The sequence below is a fragment of the Cricetulus griseus genome, chromosome 6 (assembly GCF_003668045.3).
Source record: "Cricetulus griseus strain 17A/GY chromosome 6, alternate assembly CriGri-PICRH-1.0, whole genome shotgun sequence".
NCBI lineage: Eukaryota > Metazoa > Chordata > Mammalia > Rodentia > Cricetidae > Cricetulus > Cricetulus griseus.
In genome coordinates, this window is record NC_048599.1 from 131876502 (window position 1) to 131896416 (window position 19915).

Sequence of the window (19915 nt, forward strand, 5' to 3'; positions counted from 1 at the left end):
AACACTGACACTCAAACCCAAGCAAATATCTTTTATGTAAGGGCCATAGTGGGCACATTGCAAGCTGAGTGACTCCTACTTAGCTCATTTCAACTCCCATATCCTGTTCTTGCCCCCAAGGCACCATTGTCTAGTAGGAGCATTCTTTATCTTCTTCCAATCACAACCCTTTCACCTGAAGCATTTTATGTGCATTTTATTATATGTATATTTAAAATAATACACACCAAATATTTAATGACAGTAAGTCACAAAGAAATAGATTTTACTACAGTTCCTTAGTATGCATAGAAGTCTATTAAAGACAAAACAGAGCTGTATAAAAGTAAAATGAATATGCTTGTCTATTTTATATACAAAAAGTAAATCTTGGGTCAGAAAGAAAGCTCAGTGGTTGAAAGGTCTTGTCATGTAAGACTGATAACTCTGACTCCAGTTCAGTCCTCAGAATCCATGGTGTAAGAAGAAAATTAAGTCACAAATATTGTATTGTGACTTTCATTTATGTAGGGCTCTCTCTCTCTCTCTCTCTCTCTCTCTCTCTCTCTCTCTCTCTCATGTGTGTGTTTGTGCGTGTGTGTATGTGTGTGTGTATGTGTGTGTAATCTATATGCAAAACATTATTTTTCAAAGTTCACTGATATTTTGATTTTACATGTGTCAATGCTAAGAAAGATGTTTCAGATAGTACAAAATGACAGGAGTGTATTTATAACAATTTCTCAAGTATTTGGAAATGCTGTCCTAATCCCAGACAAAAATTTGTTTAACATGTACTTACTGAATCCAAATCAATGATTCTACCAGTAATTTTTTAAAGAATTCAAATGGTTTAACTCTGAACAGTACAAAGGCATTCTAATTTTATATTCACATGCTGAGGCCTGGAGGTGGTATTTTCAAGTCTTTGATTTATTTAATTCAAATATTATATTCTTAGTTCAGTAGAAAGCCTGTGCACACAGTAAAATTGCTATAGTCCATGAGATTTAGAAGTGTCAGATCTTCTCAGAGGGTGTGTTTGTGGATGTTAGGTTGTTTTATAGGTTTTAATATGTAATGTTTTCCCAACCATGGCTCTAGAGATGTGTTGGTTTTCACACTACAGTGTAAGAAAGCACTATCAAGAAGAACTCAGTTTCAGTGTGTTTGATTTTTATTAATTGTCAGTTGTACATTCAGAAACATTCCCCATTACCAAACGTTTGTGATTTCCACTCACCTTCAATTATACAACTTGGGTTCCTGACTTTGGTTTAGAAACCCAAAATCTCATAGTGGTTTGCATGAAGTTCAAAGAACGTGTGAGATATATTTAGTTCTCACTTCTGTTAATTTTTGAGATTGCAATTTAATTATAACATCTATCCCTCCAAACCCTCCCTATCTTTGTTCTTCTTCATATTGATGGCCTCTTTTACTAATTTTTATTGTACATATGCTATTGTGTGTATGGAAGATAAGTATATATTGAGTCTGTACCATAAAATGTTACTTGCATGTATGTTTCCATGGCTGATAATTTGGTATGTGATAAAGAATTGCTGAGCTTTACTTCAGGGAAGACCACCCCTCCCACTCTCAGATTTTTTAAGTTGCCTGTCTTCTTTTGTGTAGGATTGAAGCCTTCAAATTCCATGGTTACTTTAGCTTCATTTTCAAAGTCTCTTATCTATAGTATAATCTCTAAGCACTTGAGCAAGATTTACCATTCAGTGATAGTCATCATCTGCCTTATTCCTACCCTAGTCCTCTGATACTAACTCTAGCAAACAACCTTGTGAATTTTGTGATGTAGTTCTCATCATTGTCTTAAAAAGTACAAATTTAATACAAATACATCTTCAAGTCCTCCAGGGAGCAAAATGTGGCAATGAAAGAATTTTAAGACTCCTTTTGCTTCCTAACTCATTGAGCTACCCAGAAGTAACCATTTTCAGTAAACTGGAGTATGTTTTGAATGCTTGAGTATATTACATAAACCTATAATGGCAAATATTCTCAGGTGAATATTCAAAGGAGAGTCGTATAGACATCAATGGGCTATTACATTGAGTAGCTCATGAATGGAGTATAGACTAGACAGCTTTATTAATTCATATACCCATATTTGTTGTTCTGTGATGACATCATTTATCTATATGGATGATATGACAGTGTACACATTTCTACCTAGGTTATTTTATCAGTTTCACAATATGACATAATAGAAACTATAAAGTTTTCCATCACCAACCCAAAATTGGTTGGCCCTCCAACATTAATCACTAAGAAAATAGCCTACAAGCTTGCTTACAGCCAGATCTTATTCAGACCTACCTCAGTCAGAAGATCTGATACTATTAATCTATTAGACTTTTTCCAATCTTTGTTCACTAAGGTTAAATTCCTTTCATTTGCCTTTAGAGTTAATTTAATATAGTGTGAATTCCTAATAGTATCTGGCAATCATAGTATTTTGTCTTGAGGTGTGTGTTTTGTCAGTTCTGTTCAGCTGGTTTAGGTGTTCCAAAATGCAATCCTTTGTGTGCACTTAGTCTACTGCTGATATCTAATAGTAAATACTCTAAAGCAATTCCTCCTTTTTATAGACTGTCTTTATATGTGCAGACAGGGAGCTCTGTAAGTGTTTTAGTTTTCTATTACGTTTAGCATCCAACATAGCTAATAAATAGGCACATGACTGCAAATTGATAATAGAAATTATGATGGAAAATTTTCTCTGGCTAAGATTCAAGTCAGAAGTCACACAGACAGGAGTGGACTGATATATTGGGTGGCTCATCTAACTTGAATGTGTGAAAGCAGGGAATAAAAGTGCCCTGTACACTGACAGAAATGACCATTCATTTCCTCTGTTCAAACATCCACTGTGAGCTCATTATTTTGCACATTCATTCATCAAATCGTCTGTTTATTTTTACTAACTTGTTTAGCTCTTTTTTATCATAATCCCTGCAGAAAGGTGGTTTCAGCCAAAATATTTTCAAAGGCTTCTGTTATGAAATCATGTCACAAATGTCATTCTGCCAGTGTGAATGTAAAAGACAGCTAAAATATTTGGACATATTCCATTTGTCAACACAGTCTTGTTATACTGAGTTTTCTGTTAATGTTAATTCAGCTTTCATTTAATAGAAAATACTCTTCCACATACATATTTATAAGCACACCAAATTATGCAGATTCTTCATTTAGATGTAAACACTTTTAAGATAATAGAGATGTTTATTTTCTCAGGAAATAGAATTTGTCTAAGATTTGAGCAGCATATGACACCTTTCTTAATATTTTATCTTTTCTTTTACTCCAACTTAACATGTGACTTCATTTGAGAATGACTTCATTCATTTTTTTTTGCCACGTGGAGACTTAATAGCCAGTTATTCCTTCCTTAATCTGGGAGGTGTACTCTATAATCTGAAGCATGTGGTTTCTTTAATACTTTTTAGAGCATTATGAATTTCAATCACTAATATTATGCCTATGATGGAGAAAACTGTCATCCCATCATACGACTCATTTCCCTTACAACATGTCAACATGCATAACCACCTCTTTCATACAACAGCTGTGATTCATTTGTTCCTTTCACTTTGATTTTTAATAGGAAGGGTTTCAGGAGATGGAGGTGGGTATTTTTTCTAATCAAAGCCAACTTTCAAAGTGCATGTGTACATGTATGTGTGTGTGTGAGAGAGAGAGAGACAGAGACAGAGAAACAGAGAGAGAGGAGATTGTGTGGGTGTATGTATATGAGTTTGTTTGCATTATGTGTATATGTGTGTATATGTGTGTGACTGTGCATGTGATTTTGTTTGTGTGTATGTGCATGGTGTGTGTGTGTGTGTGTGTGTGTGTGTGTGTGTGTGTGTGTGTGTGTGTTAATGCTTTACGTAGAGACAGAAAGAAATATATGTTAAACCTTTAAGGTCAATGTTTCTTTGATTTTGCTTATTTGTTATTTAGTTCATGTGTATTTGAGATATAGTCTCACTCCTTAACAAAGACTGGCCTCAAACTCATGTTGAGACTCCTATGTTACCCTTTAAAGCTCTAGCATTACACATGTCAGCTACTATGTTTGATATTTTCTTTCCCTTAGAATTTCAATGATATTAATAATGACAACAAATAGTAATTCAATGCTTTGGGATATATTTACTTCAGTTGGAAAATTTTAACAACTTTCCTCCCTCAAAAATCAACAAGTTGGACTAATATTCTCAAAGAAATATTATTTTAATTGAAGTGGACCCTCTTAGTTAGTGGTTCTAAGCTGTGAAGATATGCCATAAATATAGCAACTCTTATGAAGGAAAATATTTAATTTGGGCTGGTTTATAGATTTAGAGATTTATTCCATTTATCTTCATGCATGGTAAAGGCAGACATGGTGCTGGAGAAGGAGATGAGAGTTTTGAGACTTGATCTGCAGGTAGCAGAGGCAGTATTGCCACACTGGGCATAGCTTGAGCATGGACATAGGATACTTCAAAACCTGCTGCCCCTCACAGTGACACACTTACTACAAAAAGGCCATATTTATTCCTGTAAGGCACACCTCCTAATAGTGCTACCCCGTATGTGTGCTATTTTCTTTCAAACCACCACACAGACCATTCTAGTTGCTGGAATATCTGTCAATATTATATATAATAAATAACCAAATTATTAATGTAATATAAATATTGCAAAACATATAATATAACCTACATTTCCTGTTATATAACACCCTGTTAATTTTTATAACAAACACAAATCTAAAGTTCAGAATATTTTCTGAATACAGAAATATGGTTAATATTGAGTTTAATACCTCTGCCACAGCAACTGGCACACTGAAGAAAAAATGTCACTCATCTTCTACTGAATGCAATGCAAGGAGCTTTAACTTTACAACATCCTAAAATCCACTCTAGCTGTTAGGTTTTATAAAGAACTATTATCCTATTATTTTAAATAATTACAAGGGATTATATTTAGACTTTTATTTTTATGACATCTTTTGCTGACATGTGTGGTTTATTTAAAGACATTTTTTTGCTTAGGAATAAAACTCTTTGATTGTAGCTTTATTTATATGGTAAGAAACAATATAGTTTAAAACAAACTTTATGTTTGGTAGAATTTATATAGGCAAACTATTTCTGAAATGTGCTAATATTTTCTTTTCTTTTTTTTCAAGTATATTCTAGTTTTTCTTGGAGCTAGTTTACCCAGTTGGCTTTTTTTAAATTTGTGTATATTTTATATTAAAACACATACATATATTCACATGTACATGCATATATACAAGTATATAATTTGTAGGCATGAGCCATATATAGTGATTTTAAGTGGAAACTTCTAGTAAATATTCTTGGGATCAAAATCATGGGACTGACATTCTTGATACTCATTTCTTAATTTTGTCACAAATACACACAGGAACTAATGTATTAACCTAAGAACTCTAGCCCTTATGGATAATTTTTCTTAGGGTTAATTTTTACTTTTTTCTTCAGCACTTCAACAGTGTTTTAATTAAAGTTGAGAATGCATGTGAATATTCATAAAATATGTATATACATAAATAAAGTCTACTAGGGAAATTGGAAAAATTCTAGAAATGGTTATGGAGAATTAGCTCAGTGGTTAAAAGCACTGGCTACTCTTTTGGAAGTCTGAGTTCAATTCCCAGCAACAGCAAGATGGTTCAAACCATCCATAAGAGGTTCTGATGCCCTCTTCTGGCAGCAGGCATACGTGCAGGATAAACACTATATATAACAAATATATAAATCTTAAAAAAAAATATACACACAGTCAAGTCACTAGCTGAGGTTAGAAGTGAACACCTGGCCGGGCGTTGGTGGTACATGCCTTTAATCCCAGCACTCGGGAGGCAGAGGCAGGCGGATCTTTGTGAGTTTGAGACTAGCCTGGTCTACAAGAGCTAGTTCCAGGACAGCCTCCAAAGCCACAGAGAACCCTGTCTCAAAAACAAAAACAAAAACAAAAAACAACAAAAAAAGGAACACCTGTAACCCTAGTACCAGGGAAGGAGAACTGAAATAATTTTTTTAAAGAAAAAGTTCTAGAAATGGGCAGAAAATTTGAATATACCAAGCACTACTAATTTATACACTGAACAAGCCTTAAAATGGTAAATTTTGTTATGCACATCACATCACAATGGCACCAAACAAAAGTACAGCACAGTCCTCACATGCATTGTTTCTAAAGCTGTATTAGTGGAATCAAAGGAGGACACCTCCCTGAAATAGAATAGAATAGAATCAGAAACTTCTGTATATCCCAAGCTAAGTCTCACTCTTCAGTATACCTAGATACTTATTTATTTCTAAGTGAGCCTGTTACAATTAGGGATTGTAATATTAATCAATATCCATGTGGTTGTTTATAGTTCTTTGCATACCCAGGACAGTTACCTCTGTTCTAAAAGCATGATCAATCATGGAACTCACACAAGTACTGTCTCCAGAGCCATAGCAGTTCCCTCCAGAAAGACAGTGTCATCAACATGTGTTGGCAAAGCTCTCTTCTTAGGAGTGGCTATATACCAGAAAGGATCTCTTTGTTCAGAAGGAGTTAATTACAACCCTTCTTTCTGAGTGACAAAGATATAAATGAAGGGTCACAGAGGTTTAAAAATACTGTTTGCGAGGAAAGGTCTGAATTTGAAGATGAAAGTCAATGTGGTATTGAGGAAAATGTCAAAATCATAAACAGATCTAATACTCATCAGACCTAACATATTTAGCAGTTAATAGTTTAGGCAATCTCCTCCTTTATGATACTGTAGAAAAGGTTAGTTTCATCTGAGAGGATGAGTTTTATATTTTTTTTCATTTTCTGGAGCACTTAGCACAATATATACAGTAGAAAGTTCTAAAACATTGATGATTGAAAACACTTGGTACAGTGTAGAGCAACTTCCAGGAACATCCATCAGATTTATGCTATGGTTGACAAACTAGCCTGGTAGCTGCTCCAAGTCCCTTGTACTGGCATTAAATGCTTAACTGTATTTTGCATTAGGTTCTAATAAAAAGCCACAAAATTTAAAATATATTAAAAGATTTCTCCAAGTTTCCCCCAGTCTCTTTGTATTTTAAAACAAAATGTCTTTTTAACTAGACTCATGGGAGAGTTTAAAGTAACATCTGCATCTTGTGTGGGAGAAGAGTCCCACTAACTGTTCTCTCAGGATGCTGTGTGTTATAGAACAATTCCAGACACAGAAATGATACAGTAGTCAAGGTTTTCTCAGGTCAGCATTGCAGGTTAAAACAGGGCAGCTGCACTCAGGGAATTTTTAGAAAAATAAATCATTCATTTTACACAGGGACTAAGGAAAATGATGAAAAAACAATGGTTCCAGTGAGTAGAAGAAATATGGAAATAATCATTGGCACTAAATATTTTACATGGCTTCACTATCTGAATATTAGGCTATCAGTGATTGTATGGGTTTCTTTTCTTCAGCAAATTTTCTTCAATAAGTGTACAATTTACTATAATGTACATCAATAACATGTCAGGGACTATCTTATCTAAAACTCCTCCAGGTAGCAGGAGTGTAAGTTAATGAAGCAGAAGGAATAAAAGACTTTCAGACATTCTTTCCTTATGGGATAACAACACAACGATCTTCTTCACCACCCCTACAAGCTGGGCCTCTTGTGATGGTTACTGTGAGTTTCTTGACGTGGAGAAGAATTGTCTTTTAGTTTTGACTGATTTTGTAGGATTTAGCACAAGTGGTTCCATTTGGGTTGATTTGCTATGTTATTTCTGGTACATTCAAGGGGTCAGTCCAAAACAATGGTCCCTTATAATTTTATATTATATAATATCAAAAACATAAAATAAAAGGCTTCATTGTATCAATGGCCATCTATGGAAATAGAATACTGAATTATTTGTTACAAGGACAAAAACAAGACATTGTAGAGGTGGAGAAAAGTGGAGCATGATTAGGAAACTCCTAGGTGATAGCAAAAGTGTCACAACCTGAGTCTCTAGCATGTGGGAGGCAAAGAGGCAGGAATATTAGAAGTTCAAGGTTACCCTTGCCGATGTACCAATTTAGGGGCCAGATTGGATTTCAGGAGACTCTGTTATAAATATCAAAATGAAATAAAGAAAAATTTGAAGAGGTGAGACATCCAAACATGTCACACAATGCAAACCACCACTGCCACTGACACAGGACACACAATGAAGAAAGTAGAGGGCATCTCACATAGTTTCACCTGCTGATTTCAACATAAGCTGTTCACCTCTTTTCAACGAAATTAAAAACTCACTAACTGCACTGTTTCTATTACTGTGTGTGTGTGTGTGTGTGTGTGTGTGTGTGTGTGTGTGTGTGTATGTGTGTGTGCGTGTGTATGTTGTGTTAACATAGTAATGAGTTGTGATTTTAACCTTACTTTGTTTCTTCTCTTATTTTCCTTTTGAAATATGATCTCACAAGGTAGACCAGATGGCTTTCAATCTTTCAATTCTCCTACCCCAGCTTCTGGAATATTGGCGTTCCAAGCTTTTACTATCAGACATTAGTTACACTATAGTTTAAAAATTGTATTCTATTTGATCAGTTTGGGGAAATGAATTAGTAAAATAGTTGCTGAATTCTAATGAAAGCAATTAAAATTTCATGAAAGTTAAGTTGAAATTCAAGTAGGAACTGGTAGTTGAAAAAAGAAATTCTTAGTGTGGCAGTTAAAGTCAGTTAAAAATTCACAGTGAGAATTTTTATCTGAGAACTCAATTTTATCCCTAAAGCTTTGCTTAAGATATTTCCTGTTTCTTTACTCTAGTGACTTAATATTGCTTTTCCTAGCAGTCTCATTCTGTTGAGCCTTGCCTTCAGCACCATGGAAATCAATACAGTAGGCACTTTGTTCTGTGCTCAACACCTGTAGTTTCTGGTGTGTGATGGTTTGAGATTCTGCAGATGCTACTTAATCCAATAGCCACACTGCAGCGTATTTTTTTCCAATATAGCATTTTCCACAGCAGCAGGGAACATTAAGCCACTGCTGTGGGAAGTAGAACACCGTCTTTTGTTAGCCATGGGTAGCTAGAGGCCTTGAGGAGGTTAGAAAATTATTTTTGTTTTTGTGGGTTCTTTGGATGATAGTATTGATTCACCTTATGAAAGCCTTGACATGGGGTGGGATTGCTCTTGTTTCATGCCATGGCTTGTTAGTGACTTCACTCCTAGTGGCATCAGAGAATTTAATCAACTCATTGACTGTGTATCTGTTTTCTGCAAGGGTCATGTGGGGAATATGGATTGTTTATAATGAGAAAGAATGTTTTTATATAACCTTGCTTTGATATTTTTTAACCTTAGATTCAGTCTTCTCAGTTTGAACTTCAATTCCAAACATAGCTAGTTAAACAAACCCTATCTACCCTCTGAGATAAATGCAGAACTATCAAATTTGTGAGACTGCAAGAGAAGGAAAGGGTGGTGTGTGAGATAGGCAATTTGTTTTGAGAGAAAGTGTATTACAATAGATATTTAGAGAGAGGGCACACCATCTGTGTGACTACTAATCTTGGCATTATATTGGACATATTCAAAGAGGAAAAGAACATTGAAAATAAGGTGGATTTTAGAAAGAGAAGTGCCAAGAATCTTAACTAAAGTGTAACAAGTGCAGAGGTCATGAGGGAGCAGAAAGTTTGAGTCAGTTGAAGAATAAAAGAAAAGGTTTGTGATAGGTAAGGTTTTAGTTGGGGGGTGGTAGGGGAGGATTGGAGGGAGAAGGGAACTTGGATTGTCATGGTAATCAATCTTGTTTCTAATTCAAATTAAAAATTGATTAAAAAAAACAAGTGTGAATAGTTAACTGCATCAAGGTTGTCAGAAAACACTTCCCACAAGAACAGGTGTAGAAATTTGGAAACATGATTATAGTAGTATTACAGATACTTTATTTCATCAAGTTTTGGAGATTTCCTATTTCCCTCACATAACCTCAGTTGCTTTTTCCCCATAGAAATAGCTTTTGCATGTTGAGAATTCAGAGGTCATGGTACATTTATTTTCTTTTGAGAACTTTAAATCTTTGAAGATCCAGGGACATTTACAATGACATTGATAATATAAGGTTGAATAAAATGCTATCACTTAGAGATCCCTTCTGTTTGTAACCTACCCTGGGGAATAACAGAGATGTCCCTTGTTATTATTTAATGTTCTCAAAAGCTAGTTCTGTAAAACCTCACAGGTTGCATTTCAAGGAAGTTATGTTTAAATCACCAAATCTTCTATCAGGAAGTTTACTGTTTTAATTCCTATTCTTTATATACCCAATGTTAAGATTATTTTCATTTCCCAGTAATTCAATGATAAGTAATAGATAAGACACTCATTATAGAGAACACGATCATTGATGACTGCTTTAAGTCCTACGTTCTTCTAAAAATCCATATAAAGCTTACCTTTGTCTCCAGTCGTCCATTGAATTATGGTGAAAAGGGGATTATATTCACAATTGATCTTAGTTATCTACTTTTAGCAACATAACAAGAAGTGTTAGAGGACTAGTTTGATTGTTACCGGTGTTGATCAGGAACCTGCTATATACATCAGCATTCACAAAGCCTAAGGAATCTGGGTCTTTGGTCCAGAGACTCTCTGTTCTTTTAAACCTAATTATTCAACCTCTGACCTTGAAACTATTGTGCACAGATAATTGTAAGTCATCTTTAGTATACTTTTTTTAAAGATGTTTTACACACAGCAAGATAAAACATATAATATTGAAAGTTCTGGTATGTCTTTGGCATCCCTGACAGAGCATCTCCTATTATCGGTACCCTGCTTCAGGCAGTACAGTTATTATAGTCATTGGACCAGTTCATCACAGTCATTTGGAGTGCATAGCTAGTCTTAGGGACACTCTTGGCATTGTGTATTGCATTTATTTTTAAATTATTAAATGACACATATCTGGTCTTATTTTATATAGGGCAATTTTTCTGTGTAAAATTACTTGTGCTTTTCAAATTCATTCCTCTTTCCCTAAAACCACGGTAATCACTGTTTTTCATATAAGCATATATTTGAATTTCCACAACACATGATTATTGGTATCATACAGCATTTCTATCTTTTACATTGCCTTATTTTATAGAGGGATACCAATTTACCTTTCTTCTATATTTTGTTTTTCTTATTCTAATAGCTTGTTTTTCTTTAGTACCAGAAAGGATTCCACTAATGGATTCTTAGTTACTTTACTACTGCTTTTATAAAACACCATGGCCATGGTAACTTATAAAAGAAAACATTTAATTGATGATGATTTTTAAATGAATATGCCTACATAGGCACACCCATTTGAACACATTGTTCCCAGTTAGTAGAACTGTTTGGGGAGGTTTTAGAGATGTAACATTGTTTTAGGAAGCATATTTGGTGGGTAAATGCTTTGAGGTTTCAAAAGACTTGTGTCATTCCCACTGTGTGTGTCTTGTGGTTTGAGAATGACAGCAGGTTTTGTGAAATCTCAAAGACAATACCTACGATACATCTCCTCCAACAAGTCATACTTCCTAATCATTCCTAAATATTTCCACCAACTGAGGTGGACTACTCAAATATCTGAACTTATTATAGAAATAACCATACCACATAGCAAACAACTCACTTATCTACTCATCTACAAATACCTACTTATAAATTTGGGCAATTATGAACAGAGCTATTAGAAAACACATATTAAGATTTTTGTGAGGGCTTGTATTTTGATTATCAAATAGAATAAGTGGTGGATTGCATGTTGAGAGTGTGCAGTTTTGAAGGAATATAGCCAACTATCTTCCAAAATGGCTTAATGATTTTGTGTTCCCAAAATTAATGCCTGAGAGTTCCTATAGCTCCATATCCCCAGTAGGTTTGGTCATGGCTATGTTTATAATGTAGCCATCATTCTAGTAGGTGTATGATTATATCTCATTAGTATTTTTATTGTTCAATTCCTTGATGTCAAATAATGTAAACTCTCTTTTTATTTGCTATGTACCATCTGTGTGTCTTCTTTGGTGTGTGTCTGTCCAGATTATTCCCAACTTTTTAATCCATTGATTTTTCCCATTAAATGATGAATTGTATGTTTACTTCATATATTTTTACTAAATACCCAGTGTCAATAGTTCTTTCATAGATATTTGTCATCATTTGTGTCCTTCTTTTCATTTTCAGAAAGTTATCGTTTGTAAAACTATTTTTAAATTTTAGGGAATTGCAGTTGATTAACTACATCTTTCATGAATAACATTTTTCATGTTGTAACTTTAAAGTTATCTCCAAATCCAAGTTCAATTTTTTCCTCATCTTTTACAATTTTTGAGTGTCTGATTTATTAAATGTTCATGACCTTCATAAAAAAGGATACTTTGAGTTAATCTGTATGTGTAGCTATTAAATATAGGTGATAGATAATGATTTGCTACACATTAGTTACTGGCAAATTTGTTTAAACATATGATTAATTATTTCATGTAAAATACACACAATATAAGATTAACTTAAATGTTCTTTTTCCTGTTTCCCTTAAAATATGCTACCTTATCTGCTAGGGAGTATACCAGCATCATAAAGGTAGTTTTCTATCTTGATTGGCTAGCTTCTGTGATTTCCTCAAATACTAGAAACTCAAATGTATAATTTCTGAAGTTTCTTTTACATATGCTATGATGAGTATATGATTCAACAATGCTTTGGATCAATTATATTCCATAGTCTAAATCTCTTAACAATGTATATAATATTAATTATAAGATACTATTCCAAGTTTGAATAATTACATTCATTTTTGCTGAATCATATTTGTCTTCATAAGCTGAGTATGCTCTATGACTTTAAAAGTCAAAAGGGAAGACCAAGAAACAATATTTGAATTGATCCAATTGATTTGATTAATATAGAGTACATTTTTTCAGTACTAGTAGCAAATACCACTTTATATTTTCCTCTATTAATAAGTTACTTTTGTGAAGATAAGATTAAAAAGTGAATATCAAAATTTGGGCATGAAGGTGTTAATTATATTTAAATTGATGATATGGTGATATGTTGTCTTAGTATTTGACGGAATACATGTTTGATGGTAATAGAAAAACAAGTAGACAGACGAAAGTAGATAGATGACAGAGTTACAATCAGGAAACACTTATGAAACATTAATATTATTTCATCTGTAAGGCAAGAATCTTGTTTTTAGTTGTAACGAAAGCCTGAGGACAGGCCATGTGTGAAACAAGAGTTCTAACACTCAGCTCCATCAAAAGTCTCAGGAATATATATGAAGGGTATTTTTTGAATGATCTGGGTATTATTCTCCGTAAACACAAAATATTGAGTAATTTTTTATTCTTTAAAATGTTTTAATACTTGGCTACCTTAGATAGCATACAATTACACAGAAGTCTAATATATAGTACTAACATATAGTACTAAAAATGGATTGAATAAATATAATTTACATGCTATTAATGACGTTTATTTCTTCATTCATTGTGGTAAGAATTTACATATTGTGTGGATAACTTTGTCAGGTATGTACATCAATTTTGAGTACTATTATAACTCCATTATTTCTTTGCATGGATGTGACTTTTGTATGTACTATTAGTCCTAATATGTATGTCTGTGTCATGCCAAAGCAGAAACAAACCTGTGCAGTTTTCCTATGCTTACACAATCAACATGCTGCAGTCTTAGGTAAAACTGTGGTACATTCAGTGCAAATGATATTTTAAAACAACTGTAGGTCATAGTGTTTTATCACAGTAGAAAAGCAAACTTAGGCATCAACTATGCCATTTATTTGGTCACAATTGTGACAGTGGTGTTTCATTTAATTAATAATTATTGGAACAAGGTGAATAAATTTTATATATAAAATTTTATTGGAATATGATCATAATGAGACAGCAATATTTTTTAAGAAAATAAGTGCCCACAATTTGACTAGAGAATTTAAGTTATGTTTTCCTAGATGTTAGTGTGCTATAATGAGATAAACGGCACTTCCTTCATTATTACTTTTTTAATTATTTTAACCAGCTCCAGGTAAACTTGACATTATCCTCAAGGACACATTTTTGCCACACTCAACTGTAGGCATTGTGCTGATAATCAGCATCATTGAGCCTGAAACTCTGCTATCTTTCCTTTGTGTGGTTGACCTTGTTCTTCTAAAGGTGACAGGGGTGGGAAAAAATGTGCCAAATCACCTGAAATTCAGAACACTTCATAGCTCAGCAGCTCATTGTAGACATTAAGGTCAGATCATATGCCAAATAACCTGCAGACTTGGAATGAGTATCAGGACAGCTACCTAGAGAACACTAGAAGTTCACAATGTCAATGTAGCAGCTAAGAGGTAGGAGAGATCTACTGATAATCTTTTAAATTATTTGTCTGATATTACCAGTGACAAAGAACTCTTACTCCTTACTTTTCAAGACAGTATGTGGATGCATAATGTGTCAATAAAAATGGATTATTTCAGAGCACTGGCATAGTTAATGCAGCCACTTGTAATATGAGTCACATTACTGATGTGTTAGCAAGAAGCTCAGGTCCAGAGGGCAGTTTCTAAGCAGAGATATTGAAAGATGTTCTCCAGATTCCCGAACTGTCTGCTGATGTGCAAGTTCTAACAAGGAAGTGAAGTGCAGTAATTGACATGAAAGTCACAGGCATCAAAAAGATTCCATTTCATCTTTATTCAAATTTAAAAACTGCACTATTTTAGAATCCATATTTAAAAATTTAAGGGGTGCTGTGATATCTATAGTTGAGTAATTTAAACATACATTATAGAAAAATTGAGCTGGGCATTGGTGGCACACACCTTTAATCCCAGCACTGGGGAGGCAGAGGCAGGTGGATCTCAGTGAGTTCGAGACCAGCCTGGTCTACAAGAGCTAGTTCCTGGACAGCCTCCAAAGCCACAGAGAAACCCTGTTTCGAAAAAACAAAACAAAAAAAAAAGAAAAATTGAATTCATGATTTTTTTCTCCATTTGTAATAAATACTGGAAATTAGATGTTAGTTAAGTCTCTGATTCCATTAAGTGAGAGTGAAGATTATTATTTTATGTATTTTGATAATCTACCCTAAGCCATTTTCTTTATTCTCACTTTTCTAAATATTTCTTCATTATTATTGCTCCAGCTCAAATAAATGAACTTGATCATATAGGAATAATGCCTTGGATTCTGCCAAGTGCCATTAAGACTGATCATGTGAAAGAATAATGCCTTTGACACAGTTCTGAGAGTGTCTTTCCAATGTTCTGTTTCCATCAGTAAAACATTGAAAGTAAACAGAGATATTTAAATGTTGAAAAGATTTTTGAGTCTAAGAATACTAGAATTTCACTTTTATGAATACAAACCCTGATGTGATGTAAATAATGATCAGTGTGCAATGGTCTAGCTGTTTTGTTCTCTGAGGAATACATGGCCTTCAAATTGAACAAATGAGAAATACAGCATTTTTATTAAAAGGTTAATGAAATTCTTTCTGACTTTTTGAAGGAAAGTTCCATTTGGGAGTTTGCCAATGTCTTCAAAATCTTCTGGGTAACCAGAATGTACATGCCTCTTTACAGGTTGGTACAATGGCCAAGATGTCAACTGAGAAGGAATCTTTATGTAAAAATTATATATGAATGATAAAATCATCTCAAAAGAGAGGGATGATTATCATGAACACAATAAAGACCTCAAGTTTTGCTTATATTGATGGTTCAGTGTATTTGAGTATTGTGATTCTCATTTTACCATGAATGGTTACAATATAAAATAATTCCACAAAATTGTATTTATATATTCAATATACCTAATTATGAAAAGTCATAGTTTTTTCTTATTTCAATAAAATAAACCCTTAGTAAGAATTGTTTCCCTCTAGTGTCTACTGTGTCAAGAGTGAACTTCTAGGGAGAAATACCTTTTCTGTTTATCTGCTTGTATTTATATTTGTTTTATGATACTGGGAAATTAAAACTGGGATACCTAGACAGTCTTGCCTATTTCTCTTAGCTTGTTAGAACAATGATGTGTTTAAAAGCTGATTGAGGAAAAGAAAGTTACATGACATAAATTGCCAATTTACCCATCTTAGTTACAGTCATTTTATGTATATACAGAACATATTGGCCTTAATAAATAATTGTTAAGAGCATGAAATAATTATGGTATGTGATCATCAATATCCACTCAGCACACTAAAGGGAAAGTCTAAGAAAGATGGATATTCCTTCCAACTTAAGGTAATAACAGGATGCATGTATACTATGTTTCTGAACAAAAACAGAATTGACAAAATTAATATTTATTAAAGAAAGCAAATTATTTTTTTCTTTTCCATTCATTTATTTAGCTCATAAATAAAGTCATGCACAATTATGATACAGAATACAGTATGTTCACAATGACATGGCTAAATTAAATCAATTAACATGTTATATCACTCATATTCATCATTTTTGTTTTGAAGACACTTAAAGTATACTATCTCACAACTTTTAAAATATAGTATATTGTTATCCACCATATTTATCATGCTCTCAGTAGACCTCAAGGCTTCAGAGAGTCCATGCCTCTTGTCCAACTGCAGTTTTGGAAAATAAATTATTTCAGCTAATAAAATGGGTCTGGGTAGTGCAACAATGACTTCATGCCAAAGAGGCTGAAAAACTTCAATAGCTGTTCAGTCCACAAGTTTGGATGCTTGTGCAGTCCCAATTTAACACTAAAGTCCTTGAGGATTCCTGAAAAACTACCACTCTTCAGCCTACTTTGAAAGGTGATAAAATGTGGGATCCAGTATTGTGAAGGCTCAGGGCAGCAGCAGTAGCTACAGTATATGCTTAACTGAAGCTAATCAGATTCATTATGAAAAATTCAACTGGTCTTCAGATATATCTTTGTGCTTTGGAGACTAGTTAGGGGAAACCACAGAAGTAGGCTGAAGGCATGGTGGCTTCTTTGATTTGGGGACTGAGTTGGAGAGGCCTGTCTTTGGTTTTCAGGGAAGGAGGTGGAAAATTTGGCTGCTTGAAAAACCAATAACCAAAATAAAGAAGGAAAGGAAGGAAGAAATGAATAATCCATAGGAGGGGGTGATAGATAGCTGAGGAACCCAGTTTTTCTTTCAGTTTAACCATTTTTTCCTGATATATGCATGTATATATGTATATAAAATTTAAGCATCAAGCAGGTGATTGTAGTATGGTGGTGGGCAGGACTGGTTGACGTAGCCCCTTTCAGAGGCTTGAACTTATAGGAATATGTAGGCAGTGGTAACCTGGGCAGTACAGTTTCTGCTAGCATTTTGCTGCTGTGTTGTGCCAAGGATAAGGTGGCCAAATCCAGTAACTCAGGGGTACGGTAAAGGAGGAGAACTATAACTAAGGGGATTGGTGGATTTAAATGTGGGTGATTTGAGTTTGTTTCTGGTGATCCATGCAGGCAAGACTGGTCAGGAGAAACCTAGTGAGCCTATGCTTTTGCATCCATTGGTTTGATCATATGCTTCCACACGTGTTTGTACTAATGAGCCCTTCCATTTGGGGAGGTGTGGGGATTGCTCTAACCACCTGGAGTCCCAGTGAGCTCTGTTCAACTATTTAAGTCAGGTTATAGCCCTTCAATTTAGACAGGATAATTGGGAATCAATTGGGATTCATCTCCTGAGAGCCTGGACTTATAATAATGATAGCATGGATGTGGCCCAATTACAACAGCCACATACTAAAGAAGAAAAAGTCTATGATTAATCAGTTTCTGCAAAAACTGCAAAAACAATCCTTGAGGAGCTTCAAGGTATCTATCTCTTTATCCAATTAAAGCATTCTTGTGCTTGTGTTGGTTGGCTATTATGATGTTCTTTCTCATCACCCTTCTGATCTGCTGTACATCATTGTAGTGAACTGTCCCTATACTAACCCTGAAGATCTGTCATGAACATCTAAGAAATAAGAAAGAGATGTATCATGAGAAAGGAGCTTTGAGTGAGTCAGAGACCACATAATCTTGGATCTATGGAAAATTTGCTCAGCTTTTCTCTAGGCTGAGCCTCAGACAAAGCCAAAATCTTATATGATGTTGATAATATCTTCAGAATACCTACTCTAAAGTTCCCATCCCCAAATCTATAGTCTGAAGACCTTCTGATACAGAGACTTTTCCTACTGATATTAGATATACTGGCCCTGTGATTCATCTGTATGCTGTAAACCCTGCCTCACTTTTATTTGAATATAATAATCTCACCTCATTATTCATTTATATGAAATAACTTCACCACCTGAGACCCCAGTCCACATGATCCATGTCTGTCATTTCTTCATTTCCTTGCTGTCCCTAGTCAGGTCCAAGACATGATCATTGCAGAAGACTCAGCAATGACTTATACCTATATTATTAAGAACTAAAAATATTTCCCATATATATATATATATATATATATATATATATATATATATACATTTTTACACAGATTAAATTCATAAGTTGATAATTCTATGAAATATAATTTTAGTAAATGGCAGCCCATGCCAAAGCCTACCTTTTAAGTAAAGTGGCATGCATCCCTTTATAATAATGAAGAACATGTGTTTTTCTGCTGATAGTTTAATCCTTGCTAGTTCAGCTACAGAGGAAGAATGGGGCTAGAGAAGGGAATTTAATTATTATTTACATTTCCTATCATAACATTTTTTCATATAAAATCTATATAATTTTATGTAGCATTATTTTAAACAACAAAGCTTCTGGTGGCAGTTTGATTAAAATAAAACTTAAAAATAAGGACAGACACTACATTTTATGGTCTTGGTACTTGATGGAAGCTACACTCTTGGTTATTATTGCTTGAAGAATATGCTGTTAAAGCCATCCCACATACTACTAAGTCTCAATCCAGGAATAAAATGCTAAGCTTCCTTCAGAACCATTTTCATATGTGGCCTCAATTCTGCATGCTTTCTATTTCTGTTCTCTTTTATTGTTCTCCATACTACAATACCTATTGTAAGATTAAGTTCAGCTTCTTATTTTATCCAGTATCCATTACAAATGCAATGAACTCACTGGAGTGAGAACTTTTTTTCATTTGGAAATAAACAACATATTTTTATAACTTCAAAAATTATGTTAAGTATGAATTTTCATATGTTTTTGAAAATTTTAGATATACAAATTATTGAGCCAAAATTTAAGAAGTTTTGACATGCTTCTAGGTCGAGGTCATTCTGTCAGCATGTACTGAGTTCTAGCCGGAGTTCTTGGGTATTTATGAAATAGCTTCAAACACCAGAGGCTTATGCCAACACACTCTAGTGGTAAGTTATAAACAGGACACAGTGCATTGGACCATTTTACAGCCTCAATGCAGAATGTGTAGTTTAATTTCTTTCTGTTCTCTCATACTCATTGTAAACCTTAAGAAGACAGCCTCCAGCTTTCACATTTGCTGGGAAAGAGACCAAGCTTCACATCTGAGCTTTTTACTGATGAATTTATTCCCTTTCAATGTAGAAATAAGTTACATGTATCTCCTGCCTCCTTACCACAAGGTAATCTTCCCTCCAGACTTCAGGAATTGTTCATTTCCATCAATGACCTTAACTGAAGTATCTTTAATGTACAGATCTCTAAAATAGGCTCTTCAAATAACTCTGGGCTCTTTCTTTGTATACCTTAAAACCCTTCCATTCTCTCTTGAATCCCAAGCTATTGCCACATTTTTAGGTACTTCTTGCAATATCATACTCCTTTGTTCAAAAATGATTGTCTAGGGCTGCCATAACAAAGCATCACAAGGTGAGCAATATAAAAGAACTGAAATGTGTTCTTTCATAGTTTG